The sequence below is a fragment of the Mustela erminea genome, chromosome 11 (assembly GCF_009829155.1).
Source record: "Mustela erminea isolate mMusErm1 chromosome 11, mMusErm1.Pri, whole genome shotgun sequence".
Classification (NCBI taxonomy): Eukaryota; Metazoa; Chordata; class Mammalia; order Carnivora; family Mustelidae; genus Mustela; species Mustela erminea.
This window is the reverse complement of record NC_045624.1, coordinates 43,110,488-43,125,668: the sequence shown is the minus strand read 5'-3', so window position 1 is coordinate 43,125,668 and position 15,181 is coordinate 43,110,488. Positions and strand designations below refer to the sequence as shown.

Below are 15,181 nucleotides of genomic sequence, written 5' to 3'. Positions count from 1 at the left end.
AGGCTTCATTCAGATAAGACCTGGTCTCATATAGTTATCTGCTATGAAGAGGATGAGACTTACTTAGATGCATAGAATTTTTTAGTATTTTTTTAGAAAAAAATTAATTTTACTATATTTAGATTTTGATAGATTCAGTAAAGACCTTTGAAATCACTGGAAAAATGACAAAGAGGAAATGGAAAATACTCTTGAGTTCATGGCATATAATCAACCAAAATATTAAAGTTGTGCGTTGCTAAGGTTTCAGACTTTTCTCTTGCTTTTGGAAAGGGATGGGTTTTCCTCCTGGCTGCAGGATTTTTATAGTATTATTGAGGCTGGCTAGTGGTGCAGAAAGAACTCTGCTGTCTCTACAAACAGCATTAGCAGTGAGAAGTCAGCGAAGTAGTTGATTTGCGGGGTATTTCCTAGAGAGAAAATCATGCTCATCTGTCTTTTCTTCCTTTGAAGTGTCCCTCGTGTGGTCTCAAAGTGGGGGGCTTTGAGAAGGAGGGGTTGCTGCGGGGGAGGAAAGGAAGTCAGGCCGGGGAAATGTATCTGGGAAGAACAGCCCTGGCTGCCGCTCTCAATCGCTCGTCCCCTTGCCGCAGACACACAGACACATGCACATTAGTGGTCAGGTTAGCTACAATATTCACAGCACACTTGCTGGGGTTCGATTGATCGCTTCAGGCGAGAGATAGCGTCAGCAAGGATGTGGTACAGAGAGGCCTGGCGCTTGGGGGTTTCCGCTCTCACACATCATCAAGCCCCACTTTGAAATGGTTTGAATTAATGACACTTATTCAGACAGACAAAGTAGATAAATGGAAATATTAGACAAGGCTTTTCGCCTACTTTGCGCAATGTTTCCCGTTACCTGGAGTGCTGGAAACTCTCCATGGTCTTGCTCAGCTTCAACGGGAGCTGCATGAGCTCACACCCCACATTGTCCGAAGCAGGATGGGCCTATGCCCACGTAGGGGGGGTTACAGTAAAGGAGGTCCAATAGGTTAAATTCCTATTCTCCAACATCAGGGCTACCCTTATGGGGAGCCATTCATCTTGTACCTTTTTACAATGTTTATGACAATTTCCTGGCAGTTGGTAAAAAAGCGTGTTGAGCAAGGGTACCTTTGACAAACTTGTACAAAGTGGCCTTTGAGGCTGGTGGCTGGGCTGCCAAACATCGCCAGGCAAACAAGGGCTTTTTAAAAAAAATTCTACCAAATACTTATTTTTTTAACTTTAAAATATTAAAATATTTTATTATTAATTGATATGCACTTTTTTTTTTGAAGATTTGGAGTCAGAGCCCAGCAAATCCTCGCTCTCGCATTTCCTGCCTGTGTGACTTTGAGCAAGCCACTCGAACACTCTGAGCTTTGGTTTCATCATCCACAAGATCTTATGCTTATCACAGTAAGAATCGCATGAGCTCATGGTAGGTGCTCACAAGTCATCAGGACTTTGCCTTCCTGTTCCACTCTCTACTTCTTTACTAGATAAAGGAAATCATGCACCATGTGACCCTGCAGGGGGAACAAAGCCCTAAGGCCTAAACTTGAATTGGCAGGACATGTTCATTTGCGGGGGCTTGAGTTTGACAGTCAGCAAAGCCATCCTTTAGCTGGGCCTGGGAATGTGTTTCCAGGGAAGCAGCCAGCCTCCTTCTCCTGGTGGAATGCTAAAGTTATCTCATTATCTCCTCTTTTTTTTTTTTTTTTTTTTTTAGAACCTGTGGATGTGTGAGTGTGAAGGAGAGGTGAAGGCCTATAGATAAGTTGGTGAATCTTGCTCTGTCTGTTCCTAGGACTTGTGCTGGGAAACTGCTCTGGGAAACTGCTCTCTCTTGCTTTATTTTTTTTTTTTAAGATTTTTTATTTATCTATTTGACAGACAGAGATCACAAGTAGGCAGAGAGGCAGGCAGAGAGAGAGGAGGAAGCAGGCTCCCTGCCGAGCAGAGAGCCCGATGCGGGGCTGGATCCCAGGACCCTGGGATCATGACCTGAACCGAAGGTAGAGGCTTTAACCCACTGAGCCATCCAGGTGCCCCGCCTTTTTTTTTTTTTTTTAAGAGTGAGAGAGAAAATGCAAGTGGAGTTGGGGGGGGTGCATAAGTGAGAGAGAATTCCAAGCAAGCTCCATGCCTAGCATGGAACCCAATGTGGGGCTCCATCCCCTGACCCTGAGATTATGACCTCAGATGAAATCAAGAGTCCAATATTAACTGACCAAGCCATCCAGATAGCCCCTCTCTTGCCTTTTTTATGTACATGAGGGATCAGGGCAGAGTGTGATCTGGAGTCAGACTGCCTGGGTCATATTCCAGGATTTGTGTACTTGCCGGCTTTGCGACCTTGGGCAAGTTGCTTAACCACTCTGGGCTTCAGTTGCTACATCTGTTAAATAAGAGTAATAAGAAAATAGCCACCCCATAGGGTAGGTTGCAACAATTACATGAGAAGGACTTTGTTATTAAGTATTCAATATATGTTGACATCTTTTATTTATGATCTATCTATTATATCATATCACCTTCTTGAATTTCTTATTTTGTGATTTTTAAGATGCATTTAATGGATTTTACAAGCAAATCGATATTTTTACCAGCAGATTATGCATTTGGTTCTAGCACCCATTGTTGAGACAGGGAATAAACCAATCTGCTAAACTTGGGTTCCCCAAGAACCCCTAGGTTCCCATGCCAGTTGAACCTTTGGCTGACTTTCTTGAGGCTCAACTCTAAAACTCCTTTACGATTGAGGGATTTTCATTCTGAATATATTATTTCCAAAGGGGGTTTACTCCTTTCCAAAGGGGGTTTACTCCTTTCTAACGAGACAATCTAAGTTCTTTTTCAGATTATGTGTTTTTAGTGTAACTGTTCTAAAGGGGAAAATATATGGTTAGATGAAAGAGCTCAGTTCAAGTTCCGTGTGTGTTGGTGAAGGTTTTCAAATGCAAATATTTGATAAAAATATGTGGTTTTGTTTATTTATGTATATCTATATATTAGAAATGTTAACTTGAACTGAACCGTTTAACTTGCTTAATCCGAGGCAGATGGAATGGTCAGTGAATTATTTTTGCAAACCACTTCTGTTGGCATTCAGAGTTTCCTTTCGTATTGATTCCATTCTGGCCGGCCACTCGAGGTTTCACCAGAATAAGCTGGTGCCAGGCTCCACTTCAATGACATATGTGTTCATTCCCCTGAAATACAGCACAATTGCAAATTTCTTCAGCCCATAGAACCACTTTTGTAACTAATTAGACCAGACAGGGTGCTGCAGAGAAACCCCGGACACAGCATTGCATCCTGATAGATATTCATACCGGCTAGCCCCTTCACAAAGTGAACAATTGCCCAAATAATTATTTCCTGCTGTGGACTCCTTTTTTAAAATGCTTTGTTTGTGAAATCCTATTTTCCTTCCTACTTTCCTGTTGACTGCAGCTAAATTGAATTTGGTCCAACCCATCTCACCCTGGGTCAGCAAAACTCTTCACTCTGTGGAGGAAAGGGGTTAACCCTTTGAACAATGCCATTCTCACAGGCCCAGGACCCCTACTCTGAAGTAGAGTAGGAGGACAGGAGGGGCTGCTCTGCTTGAGGGGGAAATGCAGAAGGTGATAGAAATGGGATGTGTTATATTAGGATCATGACCATTTTTGGTAAAGGGAGTTCATTCATGTCACTTTTCCTATTGTCATGAAGAATGTGGATTATGAGAAAGCTGGGAAGACAGTGTGCACAGGCTCGTAATTACAAGGAAGGAGGATACTTTCAACCAAAGGTTTTCTTGAGAAACATGGTATAAATTTGAAGGGAAGGACAGACTGATAAACAAAATTTGGAAAAATTGGGGTAATCACCCCTGTGTAACAAAATTAATAGAGGGTCTGAATTAAAAAGTGTGTGTTGGGGGGAAGGGTGACTCTAATTCATATCACATCTTAGAGCAGTCCTGTCTCATTTGTGGTTTTTCGCCGTTTGGATTCAGAGGTGCTGTGTTGAGAGATCGGATAGCAAGGTCTGTTGAGAGGTGCGAGATCCTGAGGAAAGAGAACCAGCTGTGAGAAATACTCTGGCCAATATCAGCAAGTGTGATTTCGTTAGCATGTTGTGGCGCCTGTCCTCCATTGTGTGAAAACTGTCCCCATCCGGTGAGAGTTTATAGAACTTGCTGGAAGCAGAGATGGTGTCAGAGGCTGCATTTGCCTGTCAATCTGGAAAATGTAGCTTGTTTCTGCAGGTGGAATGTCTGGGTCAAAACATTTTCCTGGTTAATGGAGAGACTCAAGAGTTTCCTGCTTAAATATTATATGAAATTCTACTTCCACCTGCACTGTATGAGTGTTAACTGTTTTCTCCAGCCCACTCCACAAAAAGCATGTACTCAAACTTTTACGTTTTTCCAATATATGTCTAAACAATGGTATTTCACTTATGTTTTAATGTGTCTTCCGCTTACAAGTGAACAAGTATCTGTCCCTATGTTCAAGAGCCATATGTGATGTTTTTTTCCTTTGTATCCTTTGGTAAATTTCCTATTGGCTATTGATTTTTTCCCCTTTGTGTTTATAAAAGCTTTTAAAACCTATGTCATACAGATATAAGGGTATTAATTCTTGATTTATTGTGTAAGCAGCAAATGTTTCCCCAATTTGTTGTCAAACTTTTGACTTTGCATATAGCACTTTTGCTATGCAAAGATTTTTTTTTTTTTTTTTTTTTTTTTTTTTTTTTTTTTTTATGTGGCAGAATTTGTCCATTCTTTTTTGTGGGTTCTGGATAGGAAGTCATAATTTTGGAAACTTTTAAAGTTGAAATCTTTTCCTATTTTTCTAAATAAATATGAAATAGTAAAGAAAGGTAAGAGAAACAGAGCAAATAAGAATCATAAAAGACTGTGTTGTTTGACCTTATGCAAATAATTTTGACACTGGATGAAATGGAAAATTTTCCAGGAAAATGTAATTTTCCAAAACTGACCCAAGAAGAGAAAGAAAACCCAAACCAATCAGTTCTGACAGAGAAAGTTGTCAAAGAGTAATTCACCACAAAAGCACCATGCCTGGATGGTTTCACTGGGCAATTCTATCATATCTTTAAATAAATATAATTCCATAGCATAGAAAAAGCATAGAGCATAGAAAAAGAAGAAAAACTTCCAATTTTGTTTGACAAAATATATTATGTTGATATCAAAACCCTAAAACGATTATGAAAAATAGTTAAAGAGTAATTTCTCCTATGAATATTCATTCTAGAATCTTAAATATGAAGAAGCATGATTCAATGGCACATTAAAACAATAATGTGTCATATCTAGGTAGATATTCCAGGAATACAAGGTTGGTTCAATATTAAGAAATTTTCAAATCCGTTCATTGTATTAATATATGAAAAATAATTTTTATAAAAATTATTTTAATAGATGCTGAGAAAATCATGTGACATAATCTCTTGTCCATTCTTAACAAAACACTCAATAAATTAATAACAGATACTTCATTGACATATATCTCAAACCTAAAAGCTAGTACCATACTTAATGCTAAAAGCATTCTCACCAAATTCTAGAATACTAAATAGATACTGCTATTGTTTATCACTATACTGGAGGAGCAAACTGATAGGCTCATATAAGAGAGAAAGATTATAGCTATAAAAACTAGAAAGGAGAAAATACAACTATCACTATTTGTGGAAGATATTATTCTCAATCCGATGAATCCAAGTACATACTTGAAAAACTACCAAAAGTGAGAAAATTTAGTAATATTTCAGGGTACAAAGTTAATAAAGAGAAATTCTTTCTCTTTAAATAGCTTTCAAAGTTATAAAGTATAACGAAAAGAACTCACATGTTTAATAGTAACAAAATAGATAAAACTTAGGGATAAATTCCATAAGGATAAAAATACTATATGAAGAAAACTTCAAAATCGCTTCTGAAGAGCACTCATGGCCACACATATACACACAAACAAATGGGAGACATACCAATTCTTAGATAGGAAGATATTACCATAAATGTGTCAATTTTTACTAATTATAAGTTCATGATCATAACAAAAAATAATCCCTAGGACTATAAAAATTAAGTGAGGTAATTCTCAATCAGGAAGAGCAAGAAACTCCCAGTTATACAATAAACAACTCACAGAAATTTAAAGTGCAACATAGAGAATATAGCCAATAATATTGTAATAACATTGTATAATGATAGATCGTAATTACACTTACCGTGGCGAGCATGAGTCATGTACAGAACTTTTGAATCACTATGTTGTACACCTGAAACTAATACAACACTGTATGTCAACTATAATTTAATAATAAATTTTTATTAAAAGGGGCCACAGGAAAATTCTGAAAAAAATTGTGAGGGAAGTCATCCTATCAGATATTAAATTATATTATAACTACTTAGAAGTAGCACAAATGTGGTAGTGATGCATGAAAACACACAGATCAATGGGATACACAGAAAAGTCCAAAAATAAGACTTAGTAGATGGGAATCTAATATATGGGAAATCAGTGGAAGAAGTCTGTGCTATCTCTAAGTGGTGGCAAAACAGATCATAAAATCATAGCCAAGTGAAAAGAGATAAATGAATATCTATACCTCATGGCATATGCCAAGATAACTTCCAAATGGATCAAAATTTAAATCTAAAAAAATTAGCACATAACTGGTGTTGCATTTTTACTTAACAGTATGTGTATTATGAACTTAATGCCGTGTCAGCAAACATACTTCTGCCATTTCTTTTTAATAGTTGTATAGTATGCCACTTAACAGAATAGCATCGTTTGTTAAACTAAACTACTATTTATAGAAATTCCAGAGTGTTTCCGATGTTTTGCTTTTTTTTTTTTTTTTTTTTAAATTTCCAGGATAACAGTATTCATTATTTTTGCACCACACCCCGTGCTCCATGCAATCCGTGCCCTCTATAATACCCACCACCTGGTACCCCAACCTCCCACCCCCCGTCCCTTCAAAACCCTCAGATTGTTTTTCAGAGTCCATAGTCTCTCATGGTTCACCTCCCCTTCCAATTTCCCCCAACTCCCTTCTCCACTCTAAGTCCCCATGTCCTCCATGCTATTTGTTATGCTCCACAAATAAATGAAACCATATGATAATTGACTCTCTCTGCTTGAATTATTTCACTCAGCATAATCTCTTCCAGTCCCGTCCATGTTGCTACAAAAGTTGGGTATTCGTCCTTTCTGATGGAGGCATAATACTCTATCCCCAGGGGTACAGGTCTGTGAATCACCAGGTTTACACACTTCACAGCACTCACCAAAGCACATACCCTCCCCAATGTCCATAATCCCACCCCCTTCTCCCAAACCCCCTCCCCCCAGCAACCCTCAGTTTGTTTTGTGAGATTAAAAGTCACTTATGGTTTGTCTCCCTCCCAATCCCATCTTGTTTCATTTATTCTTCTCCTACCCACTTAAGCCCCCATGTTGCATCACCACTTCCTCATATCAGGGAGATCATATGATAGTTGTCTTTCTCTGCTTGACTTATTTCGCTAAGCATGATACGCTCTAGTTCCATCCATGTTGTCGCAAATGGCAAGATTTCATTTCTTTTGAAGGCTGCATAGTATTCCATTGTGTATATATACCACATCTTCTTGATCCATTCATCTGTTGATGGACATCTAGGTTCTTTCCATAGTTTGGCTATTGTGGACATTGCTGCTATAAACATTCGGGTGCATGTGCCCCTTTGGATCACTACGTTTGTATCCTTAGGGTAAATACCCAATAGTGCAATTGCTGGGTCATAGGGCAGTTCTATTTTCAACATTTTGAGGAACCTCCATGCTGTTTTCCAGAGTGGCTGCACCAGCTTGCATTCCCACCAACAGTGGAGGAGGGTTCCCCTTTCTCCGCATCCTCGCCAGCATCCGTCATTTCCTGACTTGTTGATTTTAGCCATTCTGACTGGTGTGAGGTGATATCTCATTGTGGTTTTGATTTGTATTTCCCTGATGCCGAGTGATATGGAGCACTTTTTCATGTGTCTGTTGGCCATCTGGATGTCTTCTTTGCAGAAATGTCTGTTCATGTCCTCTGCCCATTTCTTGATTGGATTATTTGTTCTTTGGGTGTTGAGTTTGCTAAGTTCTTTATAGATTCTGGACACTAGTCCTTTATCTGATATGTCATTTGCAAATATCTTCTCCCATTCTGTCAGTTGTCTTTTGATTTTGTTAACTGTTTCCTTTGCTGTGCAAAAGCTTTTGATCTTGATGAAATCCCAATAGTTCATTTTTGCCCTTGCTTCCCTTGCCTTTTGCGTTGTTCCTAGGAAGATGTTGCTGCGGTTGAGGTCAAAGAGGTTGCTGCCTGTGTTCTCCTCAAGGATTTTGATGGATTCCTTTCGCACATTGAGGTCCTTCATCCATTTTGAGTCTATTTTTGTGTGTGGTGTAAGGAAATGGTCCAATTTCATTTTTCTGCATGTGGCTGTCCAATTTTCCCAGCACCATTTATTGAAGAGGCTGTCTTTTTGCCATTGGACATTCTTTCCTGCTTTGTCGAAGATTAGTTGACCATAGAGTTGAGGGTCTATTTCTGGGCTCTCTATTCTGTTCCATTGATCTATGTGTCTGTTTTTGTGCCAGTACCATGCTGTCTTGATGACGACAGCTTTGTAATAGAGCTTGAAGTCCGGAATTGTGATGCCACCAACGTTGGCTTTCTTTTTCAATATCCCTTTGGCTATTCGAGGTCTTTTCTGGTTCCATATAAATTTTAGCATTATTTGTTCCATTTCTTTGAAAAAGATGGATGGTACTTTGATAGGAATTGCATTAAATGTGTAGATTGCTTTAGGTAGCATAGACATTTTCACAATATTTATTCTTCCAATCCAGGAGCATGGAACATTTTTCCATTTCTTTGTGTCTTCCTCAATTTCTTTCATGAGTACTTTATAGTTTTCTGAGTATAGATTCTGTGTCTCTTTGGTTAGGTTTATTCCTAGGTATCTTATGGTTTTGGGTGCAATTGTAAATGGGATTGACTCCTTAATTTCTCTTTCTTCTGTCTTGCTGTTGGTGTAGAGAAATGCAACTGATTTCTGTGCATTGATTTTATATCCTGACACTTTACTGAATTCCTGTATAAGTTCTAGCAGTTTTGGAGTGGAGTCTTTTGGGTTTTCCACATATAGTATCATATCATCTGTGAAGAGTGATAATTTGACTTCTTCTTTGCCGATTTGGATGCCTTTAATTTCCTTTTGTTGTCTGATTGCTGAGGCTAGGACCTCTAGTACTATGTTGAATAGCAGTGGTGATAATGGACATCCCTGCCGTGTTCCTGACCTTAGCGGAAAAGCTTTCAGTTTTTCTCCATTGAGAATGATATTTGCGGTGGGTTTTTCATAGATGGCTTTGATGATATTGAGGTATGTGCCCTCTATCCCTACACTTTGAAGAGTTTTGATCAGAAAGGGATGCTGTACTTTGTCAAATGCTTTTTCAGCATCTATTGAGAGTATCATATGGTTCTTGTTCTTTCTTTTATTGATGTGTTGTATCACATTGACTGATTTGCGGATGTTGAACCAACCTTGCAGCCCTGGAATAAATCTCACTTGGTCGTGGTGAATAATCTTTTTAATGTACTGTTGAATCCTATTGGCTAGTATTTTGTTGAGTATTTTCGCATCTGTGTTCATCAAGGATATCGGTCTATAGCTCTCTTTTTTGGTGGGATCCTTGTCTGGTTTTAGGATCAAAGTGATGCTGGCCTCATAAAATGAGTTTGGAAGTTTTCCTTCCATTTCTATTTTTTGGAACAGTTTCAGGAGAATAGGAATTAGTTCTTCTTTAAATGTTTGGTAGAATTCCCCCGGGAAGCCATCTGGCCCTGGGCTTTTGTTTGTTTGGAGATTTTTAATGACTGTTTCAATCTCCTTACTGGTTATGGGTCTGTTCAGGCTTTCTATTTCTTCCTGGTTCAGTTGTGGTAGTTTATATGTTTCTAGGAATGCATCCATTTCTTCCAGATTGTCAAATTTATTGGCGTAGAGTTGCTCATAGTATGTTCTTATAATAGTTTGTATTTCTTTGGTGTTAGTTGTGATCTCTCCTCTTTCATTCATGATTTTATTTATTTGGGTCCTTTCTCTTTTCTTTTTGATAAGTCGGGCCAGGGGTTTATCAATTTTATTAATTCTTTCAAAGAACCAGCTCCTAGTTTCGTTGATTTGTTCTATTGTTTTTTTGGTTTCTATTTCATTGATTTCTGCTCTGATCTTTATGATTTCTCTTCTCCTGCTGGGCTTAGGCTTTCTTTGTTGTTCTTTCTCCAGCTCCTTTAGGTGTAGGGTTAGGTTGTGTACCTGAGACCTTTCTTGTTTCTTGAGAAAGGCTTGTACCGCTATATATTTTCCTCTCAGGACTGCCTTTGTTGTGTCCCACAGATTTTGAACCGTTGTATTTTCATTATCATTTGTTTCCATGATTTTTTTCAATTCTTCTTTAATTTCCCGGTTGACCCATTCATTCTTTAGAAGGATGCTGTTTAGTCTCCATGTATTTGGGTTCTTTCCAAACTTCCTTTTGTGGTTGAGTTCTAGCTTTAGAGCATTGTGGTCTGAAAATATGCAGGGAATGATCCCAATCTTTTGATACCGGTTGAGTCCTGATTTAGGACCGAGGATGTGATCTATTCTGGAGAATGTTCCATGTGCACTAGAGAAGAATGTGTATTCTGTTGCTTTGGGATGAAATATTCTGAATATATCTGTGATGTCCATCTGGTCCAGTGTGTCGTTTAAGGCCTTTATTTCCTTGCTGATCTTTTGCTTGGATGATCTGTCCATTTCAGTGAGGGGAGTGTTAAAGTCCCCTACTATTATTGTATTATTGTTGATGTGTTTCTTTGATTTTGTTATTAATTGGTTTATATAGTTGGCTGCTCCCACGTTGGGGGCATAGATATTTAAAATTGTTAAATCTTCTTGTTGGACAGACCCTTTGAGTATGATATAGTGTCCTTCCTCATCTCTTATTATAGTCTTTGGCTTAAAATCTAATTGATCTGATATAAGGATTGCCACTCCTGCTTTCTTCTGATGTCCATTAGCATGGTAAATTCTTTTCCACCCCCTCACTTTAAATCTGGAGGTGTCTTCGGGCTTAAAATGAATTTCTTGGAGGCAACATATAGATGGGTTTTGTTTTTTTATCCATTCTGATACCCTGTGTCTTTTGACAGGGGCATTTAGCCCATTAACATTCAGGGTAACTATTGAGAGATATGAATTTAGTGCCAGTAACAGTTGACTGTTACTGTATATGGTCTCTGTTCCTTTCTGATCTACCACTTGTAGGCTCTCTCTTTGCTTAGAGGACCCCTTTCAATATTTCCTGTAGAGCTGGTTTGGTATTTGCAAATTCTTTCAGTTTTTGTTTGTCCTGGAAGCTTTTAATCTCTCCTTCTATTTTCAATGATAGCCTAGCTGGATATAGTATTCTTGGCTGCATGTTTTTCTCGTTTAGTGCTCTGAAAATATCATGCCAGCTCTTTCTGGCCTGCCAGGTCTCTGTGGATAAGTCAGCTGCCAATCTAATATTTTTACCATTGTATGTTACAGACTTCTTTTCCCGGGCTGTTTTCAGGATTTTCTCTTTGTCACTGAGACTTGTAAATTTTACTATTAGGTGACGGGGTATGGGCCTATTCCTATTGATTTTGAGGGGCGTTCTCTGAACCTCCTGAATTTTGATGCTCGTTCCCTTTGCCATATTGGGGAAATTCTCCCCAATAATTCTCTCCAGTATACCTTCTGCTCCCCTCTCTCTTTCTTCTTCTTCTGGAATCCCAATTATTCTAATGTTGTTTCGTCTTATGGTGTCACTTATCTCTCGAATTCTCCCCTCGTGGTCCAGTAGCTGTTTGTCCCTCTTTTGCTCAGCTTCTTTATTCTCTGTCATTTGGTCTTCTATATCACTAATTCTTTCTTCTGCCTCATTTATCCTAGCAGTGAGAGCCTCCATTTTTGATTGCACTTCATTAATAGCTTTTTTTATTTCAACTTGGTTAGATTTTAGTTCTTTTATTTCTCCAGAAAGGGCTTTTATATCTCTCGAGAGGGTTTCTCTAATATCTTCCATGCCTTTTTCGAGCCCGGCTAGAACCTTGAGAATTGTCATTCTGAACTCTAGATCTGACATATTACCAATGTCTGTATTGATTAGGTCCCTAGCCTTCGGTACTGCCTCTTGTTCTTTTTTTTGTGTTGAATTTTTCCGTCTTGTCATTTTGTCCAGATAAGAGTATATGAAGGGGCAAGTAAAATACTAAAAGGGTGGCAACAACCCCAGGAAAAAATGCTTTAACCAAATTAGAAGAGATCCAAAATCGTGAGGGGGGAGAAAGGGGATAAAAAGAGGTTCAAAAAGGAAGAAAGAAAAAAAAAGAAAAAAGAAAAAAAAAAAAGAAAAAAGAAAAGAAAAGAATTAAAAAAAAAAGGAAAACACCTAAGAAAAATGTAAAAAAGAAAAAATATATATATTAGATAAACTAGTAAAAAATCGTTAAAAAAGAAAAAGGTAACAGTTAAAAAAAAAAAAATTTTACCCGAAGGCGAGAAAAAAAAAAAAAAATGAAAAAGAAAAAAATTAAATTAACTGCAAGACTAAAAAGAAATCACAGGGAAAAAGCCATGAGTTCCGTGCTTGGCTTTCTCCTCCTCTGGAATTCTGCTGCTCTCCTTGGTATTGAAACCGCACTCCTTGGTAGGTGAACTTGGTCTCGGCTGGATTTCTTGTTGATCTTCTGGGGGAGGGGCCTGTTGTAGTGATTCTCAAGTGTCTTTGCCCCAGGCGGAATTACACCGCCCTTACCTGGGGCCGGGGTGAGTAATCCGCTTGGGTTTGCTTTCAGGAGCTTTTGTTCCCTGAGCGCTTTCCGTAGAGTTCCGGAGGACGGGAATACAAATGGCGGCCTCCTGGTCTCTGGCCCGGAGGAGCCGAGAGCCCAGGGCCGCACTCCTCAGTGCGCCCTCAGAGAACAGCGCCCAGTTACTCCCGTCTGCCTGACCTCCGGCTGCGCTCCGAGCTCTCCGAGCCTGCGACCAGTTCAAGGTAACACCGAGCTGTGAGCTTACTATAGGCTCTGTCTCTGTAGCCGGCTTTCCCGTTCCAATACCCGCAAGGTCTGCGACACTCAGACACCCCTGATCCTTCTGTGACCCTGCGGGACCTGAGGCCACGCTGAACCCGCGTGGGCTTCGCCCCGGTTTAGCCTCTGGAGCGATGTCCCTCAGCGGAACAGACTTTTAAAAGTCCTGATTTTGTGCACCGTTGCTCCGCCGCTTGCCGGGAGCCGGCCCCTCCCCCCGGGGTCTATCTTCCCGTCGGTTTGGATTCACTTCTCCGCCGGTCCTACCTTTCAGAAAGTGGTTGTTTTTCTGTTTCCAGAATTGCTGTTCTTCTTCTCTTCGATCTGCCGATGGATTTTCAGGTGTTTGCAATCTTTAGATAAGCTATCTAGCTGATCTCCGGCTAGCTGAAGCAGTCTCAGCCTGCTACTTCTCCGCCATCTTGACTCCTCCCCTCCCGATGTTTTGCTTTTATAAGCAAAGCTGATTATGATCATTTAACAGTGTGGTAGGGATTATTTATCAGAACAGCAAAGCCAATTTCTCAAAATTGAGGTCAGCTATTGTACGCATTTCCTGTAGCTGCTGTAAAAATTGACCACAAACTTGGTGCTTAAAATGACAGAAATGTATTCTTTCACAATCTAGAGGCCAGTAGTCCAAAATCAGTATCCCTGGACTCAAGTCAAGGTGTCCACAGGGCTGCACTCCCTTTAGAGGCTGTAGATTTTTCTTTTTCTCTCCCAGCTTCTGGTGGCTTCTGGCGTTGGCTTGCGGCCATACCATTCCAATCTCTACCTGCGTAGCCACATTGCCTTCCCTTCTGTGGTCAAATCTCCCTCTGCCTCTCTCTGAAGTATACATGCAATTATATTTAGGGACCATAAATCTAGGAGATTTCCCCATCTGAAGATCTTTAATCCCATCCGCAAATATTTTTTTTTTTCATATAAGGTAACACTCACAGGTTTTAGGGATTAGGACTCAGATTCTTTTTTTTTTTTTTTTTTTTTTTTTTTTTTTTTGAGAGGGAGGGCATATTATTCATGTTCCTGGAAGTTTGTAGATTATTCCAACCCTGGAGAAATTTTTAGTAATCTTAATTTCTATGCAGATTCTAGGTTCTTGCTAAATGAGCTCTTCTTTTCTCCTTCTCCCTCCTCCCAGTGTCCTTTCCCCAAGCCTCCCCAGCTCCTACTCATGTAGGAGGCAGGTCAGACGAAGGCTCTCTTGGTCTTACTCCTAGGCCCCTTGCTTATCCCTGAGGGTGATTTTTCCAAGGACTTATCCTAATGTCATGTTTATCTCTTCCTTAAGAGGATTTCTTTTTGGTATTAGTCAACATTTCCTCCCTGCCCCCATTGGTACCTAGCTATTCATTTTATAATCATCTGTTTGCTAAATGCTCCATGCAAATGGTTCATTCTTCGCTCATTTCTCTTGCAATTTCTAGCTAAACAACAGTATTATCTGCAATAACAATAGCACTTTCAGGTCTTGGCAAATTTAACAGAAAGGAAAAATGATTTTTTTTTTTTTTTTTGAAAATCATATGTTCCCCTACTCCCCAAAAAGTCTCAAGCCACTGGCTTTGTCTTTCATGCCAGGCCATCCTTCTCTACTACCTGTGCTCCTTTTTTGGCCTGAGCAAAGAGAGAAACCAGAGAGCTCCCTGACCCTCCGGGGCTGAGTGCTTTGCTGGAAATCTGCTGATCATGCTGTGGGTGTTCTGTCTTGACAGCCTTCAGGTTTGTCAGCAGGGAGGTTCGTTTAATAGGTCAGTGACCCAGTCCCCAGCACTGGGACAAATTCTGAGAATAAGCAAGCAGGAAATTCAGTGGCAAGTCCATTCCCAGACATGGTACTGTAACATGCAGTGTGGGCTCACATAACCCTGCTTTTCTGTGCAAGCCTCTCCAGCATCTGTGTAGAAATTTCCTTGATTTCTTCATTTCGTGATTCAGTGGGCTCCAATGTAAAGAAGATGGGTCTTGCATGAACTGGGCAGGATTCATATCCTGGATCTTCCACTGGCAGA

General features: G+C 39.7%; 1 long non-coding RNA gene across 1 annotated transcript in view; it reads left to right on the top strand.

The window, feature by feature from the left end:
• The window catches only part of LOC116569638, a 70,783-nt gene that overhangs the window by 36,384 nt on the left and 19,218 nt on the right, over positions 1 to 15,181 (top strand). Inside the window, exon 4 of the long non-coding RNA XR_004277112.1 lies at positions 1,284 to 1,426. This is a non-coding gene — a long non-coding RNA (uncharacterized LOC116569638). The remainder of the gene's footprint in view (positions 1 to 1,283; positions 1,427 to 15,181) is intronic.